The sequence below is a fragment of the Anser anser genome (assembly GCF_964211835.1).
Source record: "Anser anser genome assembly, chromosome: 2".
Lineage (NCBI taxonomy): Eukaryota > Metazoa > Chordata > Aves > Anseriformes > Anatidae > Anser > Anser anser.
This window is the reverse complement of record NC_139721.1, coordinates 27,394,074-27,404,357: the sequence shown is the minus strand read 5'-3', so window position 1 is coordinate 27,404,357 and position 10,284 is coordinate 27,394,074. Positions and strand designations below refer to the sequence as shown.

The following is a 10,284-nucleotide window of genomic DNA, read 5'->3' as shown; positions in this document are numbered from 1 at the left end:
TAACTTCACATATTATAACCCTTCCTTTGTAGTATAACTTCTGAAGTTCTCACTCCACTCAAGTCAATGACAGGAGGCTACTGAGTTTGAGTCCAAATTTTCATCCATGGATATAAAAAATACAGCTCCTTCCATCCGGCAGTTCTGGAAGAGGAACAACTTTTTTTAGCTACAAACATGGTTAAAGTACTGTAATTTATTTGTGACACAGAATTAAAGACATTTTTGCCATCTGGAGGAAACATTCTGTTACCATGGGTTTGTTTTGAAAACTCAAAAGGTGGCATCCCCAATGTGTAAGCAGAACAAGATTTGTTTTTCATATACAATGGCCTTACTTGAGCATTTGACAAAGCCAAATGTAACAGGATGCTCTATTCACTGCTTAAATGTCTTAGTAGGTAGATTTGTGTACCAAAATTGGAACTAATCCAGGTTATTTTCATTTTCAAAGTCATCATTTTCTCATCACAAAACTGCTGAAGGAGGGATGTGGTCATTTTTTGTTTTGAATCTTTTTCTCTGACTCTGTCCTTAATTACAGTTCTCTCTTCCAAAATTTACCAGCTGCTGCTCTAACAGAGGATAAACAAATCAACTTGAGAAGACATTCAGGAAGATGGAACCAGAAAACATGCATGGGATCTGGAAAATGAAAATTTATCTGTTAGGAAATGATGAGACTGTTTTATTCTCTGAAATAGATTAAGACAGAAATTCCTACATATCAGAGCTCTTCTACAACTATTACAATAAAATCAATAAATGTATGAAGGATAACTGGATGAAGTTCAGGGTTAAAATTAAATAAAATAACAGTGACAGGTGAACATATAGAAAGTGACAATCCAAGACTAGTAAACAGCAAGCAACTCTACTTTAAGGGTGAGAAGTGTAAAGACCAACATCATGTACTCAGTACAGGATAAGTGAACTGTTGCAAGGCAGAGCTCCCAGCTTTCTTCTTTCACTGGAAGTCTCTGTGTAAGGGTGGAGCTCTGTCTCTGCTCTCTGCCTTTTCTTAGGTAGATGCTCTTATTTCTAGTCCCCTGGTGCAGTACAATATACAGGTGTTACTGATTTTTAATGTTATTATTCTCTGTATTCTTTTGTGGGTATTGGAGAGATTGAAAGGGTTTTGGTAGACATAAAAAAATGAATCTGGATGGGAAAATATTAACTGTATTAAATGGTAATTATTGTGTTGGTAGTAAAACCTATGAGCCTAGTTTTTCTCTCCTGAGGTACAATCGCGGCATAAGAGATGAAACTCAGGCCAAGAATAATAATTTGCTGCAGACCCTTTCTCAAGAATTTGTTACATTTTGTTTGACCATGCATGACTTCACATTTCATCCAGTGTTCAGACACTTGAATATTTATAGCAAAAGTATTCAGTAAAAATGTTGGTATTTTTTTCCATCTGTTAATTACTTGTAACAATTTTGGGGTCAAACCCACTGTGTGACAGTTCACTTAGGGTTTTGTGCTTTGGCTTCAATATATACAAGTGAAATGAGATTCATGTTCCCCATGAAGTTAATGGAGATATTTTGAACCTACTCTGTGATCTTCTCTGTTTCATTTTTCAGAAGGTAACTATTCTGGCTCACTTTATTGACAACACTGGGAACCGAAAAATTTGCCGGGGGGCGGGAACAAACCCTATACTGACAATCCATCATTAAAGCACACTACTGTAACCCAGTGTACTGAACCTTGTATCCTGGTTTTTGGGTCATAACTCATCTTTTCTTAATTTTATATCTGCTTTTCATGTCAGATCCCAAATGACAGTTTTGCAGGTTACTCTACCTTTAGGTGAGAGACAGGAAAGTAAGTTGGCAAAACATGCCCTCTGACAGTGGGAGTTTATGTGGAACTACACATTAGAAGTCATGTCTCACTACTGGGAAAGGTCTGTTATATGGCCGTCAGAAAAGCTATGCTTGAATAACAGGTAATCTGGGAAAGTAACTACAGGGCTACTGAAATAAAGCTGGGGGGAGGGGGGGGAGCTGTAAAGAGTCTAGATGTAAAAGAAAGAAAGATTTAAAGGAAGTTGCTGTAATTCAAAGATTACTGTAAAAACAAAGTTGCCTGAGGAAGAGAATGTAAGAGATAATGATCTATGAGCTGCCTTATCCTTGAATATCCTATGCATCAGTGTTCTTTTATATTTTAATTGTTTTCTTGTTTCTTCTCAAAATGTTATTTATCAATATTCCTTTTCAAAATGCAAGCATCAGAGAAGGGCATATGTTCCACCTCAGCAGCAGCAGTCATGGGCACTAGTAGAGGTATCACATGCTTCCTACCAGTCTTCACTGGCAGTCTGGCTTCCTCAAGTACCTGAACCACTGGGCAGGGGCTGGGGGAGCAAAGTCCCTCCCTCCCACTGTAAGTGAAAAGCAGGTTTGAGACCACCTGATGAAACTGAACAGGTACAAGTCTATGGGATCCAGTGACATGCATCCTGGAGTCCTGAGGGAACTGGTTGACAGAGTTGCCAAGCCTCTCTTCATCATATTTGAAAAGTCATGGTAGTAGGGCAAAGTCCCTGGTGGCTGCAAAAAGGAAAATATCGTTCCCATTTTTAAAGGGTAGGAATGAAGACACAGGGAACTACAGACTGGTGAGCCTCACCTCTGTGCCTGGAAAGATCATGGAACAGATCCTCCTGGAAGCAATTTCAAGTCACATACAAGACAAGGTAGTGATCTGAGAAAGCCAGTGTGACTTCACTAAGGGTAAATTGTGCCTGACCAATCTGCTGGCTTTCTATGATGGAGTGACTGCATCACTCAACAAGGGAAAACCAACTCGTGTCATCTATCTGAACTTCTGTAAGGCCTTTGACATGGTCCCACGTGATGTCTTTGTCTCTAAATTGGAGAAAGATGGATTTGAAGGGTAGACCATTCAGAGGATAAAGAATTGGCTGGATGGCTGCAGTCAGAGAGTTGCAGTCAATGGCTCTATGTCCAGGTGGAGGCTGGTGATGACTGTTGTCCCTCAGGGGTTGTCTTGGAACCAGTACTGTTTAGAGTGGTGCAGTTGATACAATAAAAGTAAGGGATGCCATCCAAAGGACAGGCTCGGATAGACAAGCTTGAGAAGTGGGCCCATGTGAACCTAATGAGGTTCAACAAGTCTAAGTGCAAGGTGCTGAACCTGGGTGAGGGTAATCCCAGACATGAGTACAGACTGGGTGAAGAACTCACTGAGAGCAGTCCTGCAGAGAAGGACTCAGGGGTTCTGGTGGACAAACAGCTTGACATGAGCCAGCAGTGCATGCCTGCCACCCAGAAGGCCAACTGTGTCCTGGGCTGCATCAACAGAGGAGTGACCAGCAGGTCAAGGGAGGTGATTGTCCCCCTCTGTTCTGCCTTTGTGAGGCCTCACTTGGAGTACTGCATCCAGGTCTTGGGCCCCCAGCACAAGGAGGATGTTGATCTGTTAGAGCTGGTGCAGAGGAGGGCCACGAAGATCAGAGGGCTGGAGCACCTCTCCTATGAAGAAAGGGTGAGAGAGCTGTGGATGTTCAGCCTGGAGAAGAGAAGGCTCCAAGGAGACCTCATTGTAGCCTTTCAGTACTTAAACAGGGCTTATACAAAAGATAGTGACTTTTTACACAAGAACATAGTAATGGAGCAAAGGGGGAACAGGTTTAAACTAAAAGAGGGGAGATTTAGATTAGATATAAGAAGAAATCCTTCACTATGATGGTGGTGAGGCACTGGCACAGGTTGCCCAGAGAAGCTGTGGATGCCCCATCCCTGGAAGTGTTCAAGGCCAGGCCGGATGGGGCTTTGAGCAACCTGATCTAGTGGGAGATGCCCCTGCCCATGGCAGGGGGGTTGGCATTAGATTGTCTTTAAGGTTTTTTCCAATCCAAACCATTCTTTGATTCTATGATACTACTCAGTGTTCAGCTTTCTGTATGTAATCCCTACAAAACAAAGCATTACTGAGGAAGCTCACGTTCAGCTGAATCCCCACTATGATCTCTCTCAGGCTCAGTCTTTCCTGGGTTTCATCTTAGAAGCTCAGCCTGCATTCTTTACTCCCAGGTGTATGACCTTACACTTAGCCAGACAGAAACATATGGATTGTGCCCAATTTACAAGATGATCCAGCTTTCTACATTAGTGAACTGCATTCTTCATTATTTACCACTCCCTCAATCTTTGTCAACAGCAAACTTTATCAGTAATGATTTTATGTCGTCCACATCACTGGCAAATATTAAGTACTGTACAATCAAGAATAGATCCCCATGGGGCTCCAGTAAAGTTGTACAGCTAGATGGTTCTCCAGAATAGCATTCTGAGACATGCAGTTTTTAATCCATTTTTAATATAACATGTTGTTTTTGTATCGTTCTGTTTTCTGATTTAAAATGCTGTAAAATACAAAGAGCAAGACCTTAGCTTTCAACTTTATCAATTAAATTTGTGTGCTTTTTTTTTCTTTCATTGTATTAATTTGATAAAATTTTCAATCATAAGCATCTGCTGATGGCATTATTTAAATAACCCTCCTGTAATAGTAGAGCCTTAATGACTAGTTGGTACTACTACATGATGAGAACCTGATTAACTGGGAGCTAAGTGCCAGTCATTAAGGCTGCCTATTCAGCTCTTTGTAGGAATTGAGATGGCTTATTGGAGCATTTGGATTGAAGACGTTTATTAATGTGCATATGTATCTGCTAAATGTTATAACAACTTAAACTGTAACTATAAATTACCAGGGACAAGCTCCTCACCAGGGCTTAAATATTTAGATACCATTTCAGATGTTCGCATGTAAAATATAAACTCCCTAAAAGCACTTCAAGTGCTATATCCAGCTATCTCTGGAGACACCTAAATTCTTTAGATGCCTAAACTTTAACCAGTAATTCAAAGCCACCAAGTGTATAATAGAAATCAATTGTTTTTTGCATATGTCAAGAAAATTTACAGATTATGTATTTTCATGTTTAGGTTATCTCTAATGATTATTTTAGTATATTTCCAGAACTTGTTTTCTGGTTCTGATTTCACATATAGGTAGGCGTCTCTTTTACCCAAAAGCCTAATGCTTAGAGCAAAAAGATCCATTCATCCACTTAAGTTACAGAGGGATTCAAAAATTCTTCTTCATAGCCTTTGTTTCATTCAGGCATCACAATCACAAATAAAACCTTACATCTGTCCCACAGCTGAATTCAAGACACCAGGATATGTCTCTGGGCACTTCGGTCTCAGAGGCTTAGATCTCTCTTGCAGATAGGTGCCTGTGTTTTTGCTTTCCAAAAAGAGCACCTGGATCTTTTTTCTGAAAAGCTTGTAATTGTGGTTGTCTTGGACCTTCATTTCTGTTTCCTTTCTCCTCCTTCTTATAAGCGCAGACCTGCCACGGAATTGAATGTGCAGCTGTGTTTCACTTAATCAGTCATTAGATGTTCAAATTTTCATGTTCTTAACTATAAAGGTAGAATACTGGTATGAAAGGATTTTGAAAACCTGCCCTGTTTAAAAAAAAAAAAAAAAAGATAAAAAAGTTTTATTTTTATTTAATTTTAATTTTAATTTTATTTTATTTTTTGAAGATGTAGGTAGTTGTCTTCAACTTGAAAAAGTCTGTTTAAAACAATGATGTTGACACATTCTTAGCACTGGAGCATCCCTCACTGTAACATACTCCGGCAGCTAAGCTTTGAGACGTACACTGGTTCTATTTTAATAGGAGACTAATTGGCTTACAAATGAATCTGCTTAGGTGAAGCAAGTATAAATGGTTTCCTCAACAATACATACCACCACAAAACCTTAGAGTTGACTTAAACTTTAAGATTACTTTGTTGTACAGTTTGATGCCAGCTTTCCACCCTAGCGATATGATCGGGTAAGGATACTCTTTCAGCTTTTTTAGATGGGCAACGTATATATTTATAAGATTATAGCGCATATGTTGGAATTTAGTTGACATTTCATGGACTTGGCCATGCCATGGTTTTCCTTCCTTTCTGGAAATGTCCCTCCCTGTTTAGCTGCCAGAAGAATGCAGCTGACATCAAGAAGTTTTCTTAATATATCATAGATGTTCTGATTTAGCACTTACCGTTTCACCTGATGAGATCGATCTACCTTTTCCGCTTGCACAGTGTACCACTTCTCAATAAGCCCCTATCCATTGGGAGTTTAACTGTGCCAGCTACAAGGCAGAATTTGTTGATGGATTGTCTTGAGTAATACACAGCAGCAGGACATTTGAAACGCTTTCCTTTACATCCTTCTGATCACTAGATTACTTTTTACAATTTAGAAATAAAACTGTCATTATAAGGAAAAGGAAGTGGTGCATTCTGTTTCTCTTTGGCATTCTGATTCTTTTGCTTGAAACAGACCTTGGCTCCTCTTCTCAGAATAGTATGAAAGACAAGGTTACATAATATGAATTTCTCATTTAAACTATGTTAGGCAGTAATTCTTCAATTCAGACTATTCCCATAGTGCTCTGCACTTATTACATTACAGAGACGAGGACTGCACCTGAAATGAAAAAAAAAAAAAAAGAAAAAAAAAAAAGAATTAAACCAAAAGAACATTTTATATATATTAACATCCAGGAGAAAAATAATGATAATAATAATAATTTAAAGTTGATTCTGGGCACGCTACCCTTTTTAGTTCTTTATGGCACACAACAGAATGCTGGAAAATTTTATTTGCTTATCATGAATGGCCAGCAGTTCCCTTAGTCTTAAAAGCAGTAATCATTGACAATCAGACATAATCACTCATGTGCTACAGCCAATGGGCATAAACATGATAGATGAAAATGTTTTTTATTTAAGCTTAAATTCAACATTAGAAAATTCTTTGGCATAAAATCTTCCTCTCCCCCAAGAATATCTAGTTTTTAAAGTGATATATGAGCATAGACATATAATAGCATGAGAGATTACTGCATTTCTTAGCATTGGAATAAAGGTGAAAATGTAGATTATTTTCAACTGCTTATTACTCTATAAGTTGGTTAAGAACTTCAGCTACAACACAGATCAAGTGTGTACATCTTCCCTCTTTTTTCCATTTAGTAAAATGGAATATAGAGTCAATATCATGTTAACTAACAAGGAATCTACGGGACCTTCAGTATTTGTATAGTGTTTAGATATATTTTCTAGCTCCCTCTAACCTAGGTCTTTACATTGTTGCCTGTTATTTAGCTATGCAAACTAATACATTCATTCTCACAGGAGATTCTATCATATATTCAAATAATGCTAAAAGATAACTTTAAAAAAGCAACTATGCCCTCAGGAAGTGACTGATTTTTATTTTTATTTTTTCAAAAATACAAAATAAGCTGGAACTGAACAGGTGTACCAGATTCATTGCCTATAACTCTGGTAAATCAGCCTTTTTGTGTTGTGTAGGAGTCTGGACTACACTGACTCACCATTCTTCACATAATACTTTGTTTGGATTGCCTTGCTTTCTCCAGTGAGAAAAAGCAAACATCTCTGATGTATATTACATATCCACTACCTCCAGAATCAGAGGAGCTTTAGTCTCAACAGGCAGCTAGGAACCCAATAAAATGAGTTGTCCTGTTCTTCTCAGGCTCAAAGCAAATTGACGTGGCTGTTGGATTTCCTGAAGTTTGTTTAATAAACAAACCAAAGAAAAAATTAATCTGTATGAACAGAGAGCAAGCAGTTTAAAGCATAGGGCAGGTGTTCTTAGACACCAACCATTGCAAAATTTTGTTTAAGCTTACAAAGGTTTTGATTTATATTCTAGTTCTATATTTCTCTAAATAAAGTGAGCTTGCACAACACGAGTGGTTGTTTGATAGTTTATTATAAGGCTTGCCTAAATTGGCAATCTAGTTTAGACAGTCACCAAAACAGGTAAATACATTGAAAGTAAATGAATAGGGTGGCATAGGGTGGCATGCAGTTTGCCTTTTTTTTTTTTTTTTTTAAGAATGGTGAAGCAATATCTGCCATTACCAATAGCTAAATTGGGTGAATTTTTCACTTGTTTCTAGGAGGTAAAGTTATTTAAACAACTAAGAAATGTGCCAGAAACTTATACTAATCTATTTATATATTTTTTAATTATGTAAAATCACTATAATAATATTGTTTACCTAAAATCGGTATTGTATACACTAAGCACAGATTCCATACAGCTACTCTAATGTTGCCATCTCTCTGTCAAGGAGACTGTTCATTCTGCAGAACAAGTTTAAAAATTAAAATTAAGTTACTACAAAAGATCAACGTAAACTTCTAATAACTCTATATCCATTAAACCTCAGGCCCCATTATGTCAGGTAACAATACAAATGACTAGTATTAAAATAAATTGGACTTTATATACTTCAGGAAAATAAAGAGCCTGATCAGACTTAACCTTGGATGTAATGTCAATATCTTAAGTATTTTAATTTAACTGTTATACAATTGTGGAAGCACTCCATAGCTTTAGAGTTTCCATACATCCTGAAACTCACTTGCAATGTCATTTATCATTGCATCTGAAGTGAAACAATTATCACTGACAGGCTTTTAAAGAAATATTTAGTTTATAAGTAAAAGCCATTTAAAAGAAGTGAAATACTTTTTTTTTGAGTTACTTCTCAGCTAGCAGTAGCTGAAGTATCATCTCTAGGAAACAAAATCTTCACTGATTTTTTTCTTCACTACAAACATAGTTCAGCTGAATGATGACTTTTTTTTTTTTTTCTAAACTGAAAACATCAGCAACATGGCAATAGTATTATTCAAGCTTATTTGTTCAATTAAATCTTCCAGCACTGAAGATATTTATTTTATATTAATATGATTATTAAAAAGAATGTATACCTTCATGTTGTGGTTTAACCCGGCTGGCAACTAAACACAACACATCCGTTCGCTCACCCTCCCCCCTCCCTCTCTGGGATGGGGGAGAGAAACTGGAAAGTGAAGCCTGTGAGTTGAGATAAAGACAGTTTATTAAGACAGGAAAATAATAATAACAACAACAATAATAGTGATAATGATAATAATATTAATAATAATAATGTGTATGAAACAAGTGATGCACAATGCAATTGCTCACCACCTGCTGACTGATGCCCAGCCTATTCCCGAGCAGCCGGCCCCCCACCCCGGCCAGCCACCCCTATCTATTGTTTAGCATGACGTCAGATGGTATGGAATACCCCTTTGGCCAGTTTGGGTCAGCTGCCCTGGGTCTGTCCCCTCCCAGCTCCTGCTGCACCCCTAGCCTGCTCGCTGGCAGGACAGAGCGAGAAGCTGAAAAGTCCTTGGCCTGGTGTAAACACTGCTCTGCAACGATTAAAACATCAACATGTTATCAGCGCTCTTCTCATCCTAATCCAAAACATAGCACCCTACCAGCTACTAGGAGGAAAATTAACTCTGTCTTAACTGGAACCAGGACACTTCAGAAGCAAATGAGAAGCAAATACCTTCTCCCCACGTTCAAAAAACCTAGGGAATATGATCCTAAAAGCTTTATTTTAATATCTCCCCAGATCAGCTGTGGAATGTCTACATTTGCATACACAAACTTATTTTAACAGATTAAGAAATGCACAGAACAATCTGCAGGTTTATTATAAGTCATACACCCTTGAGCTAAAGTGTCCCTCTAGAACTAGGGGATCCAGAGATTGGAAAAAGAAGGCTAAAGTAGGCACCAGGATATATGAAAGGATAAATCTGCAACCATTTTGGTGGGAATTAGACTCTGCATTTATCTCATATGATCTTTTTCTGTATACGGTTTCCTTAAAATGACAAATGACATAAAAATATAGTTTTAATGCTTTAACTTTATTTCTGTCACAGAAGGTTCAGTTTATAAATTAGGCTCTGAAATGCAGACAGAAATTTCCTTTTTAAGAAAAAAAATGCTTTTCAGAGTAAGAACAGTAGTGCATTCACATGCACAACTGACATTTCATGTAATGATCCACAATCTGAAAAAAAAAAAAAAAAAAAGAGTACGTTTACTGATAGTGGATTCATTAGAATCTCTATCCTACTGCCAACAGGCACAGGAAAAATTTCTCTAGCTACATGTGTTGGCTACTCTTAGTGTTGATGGAAGAACTGAAATGTCTTTCAATCGCATCCAAGTAAAAGGGGATCTTTGTTCTGTGTTCTAGTGGGACTGAAAACGTTCATTTTGAAACTCAAAGGTGTACACTCTAGGAAGACTTAGAAGATGTTTGTTAACTGAGGAGGCTCCAAAAGGGGAAGTTAGACTA

The 10,284-nt window shown here is 37.8% G+C and overlaps 1 long non-coding RNA gene across 2 annotated transcripts; it reads right to left on the bottom strand.

The window, feature by feature from the left end:
* Nucleotides 1–235: 235 nt before the first annotated feature.
* Nucleotides 236–9,147, bottom strand: LOC310893521. Of its 2 annotated transcripts, XR_014579053.1 has the most exons (4): nt 8,870–9,147; nt 8,152–8,236; nt 6,112–6,542; nt 236–5,518 (listed from the first exon to the last, which is right to left on the bottom strand). It is a non-coding gene; the product is annotated as an uncharacterized lncRNA (long non-coding RNA). The 2 variants fall into 2 exon arrangements; XR_014579054.1 differs by lacking the exon at nt 8,152–8,236.
* Between the last annotated feature and the right edge of the window lie 1,137 nt (nt 9,148–10,284).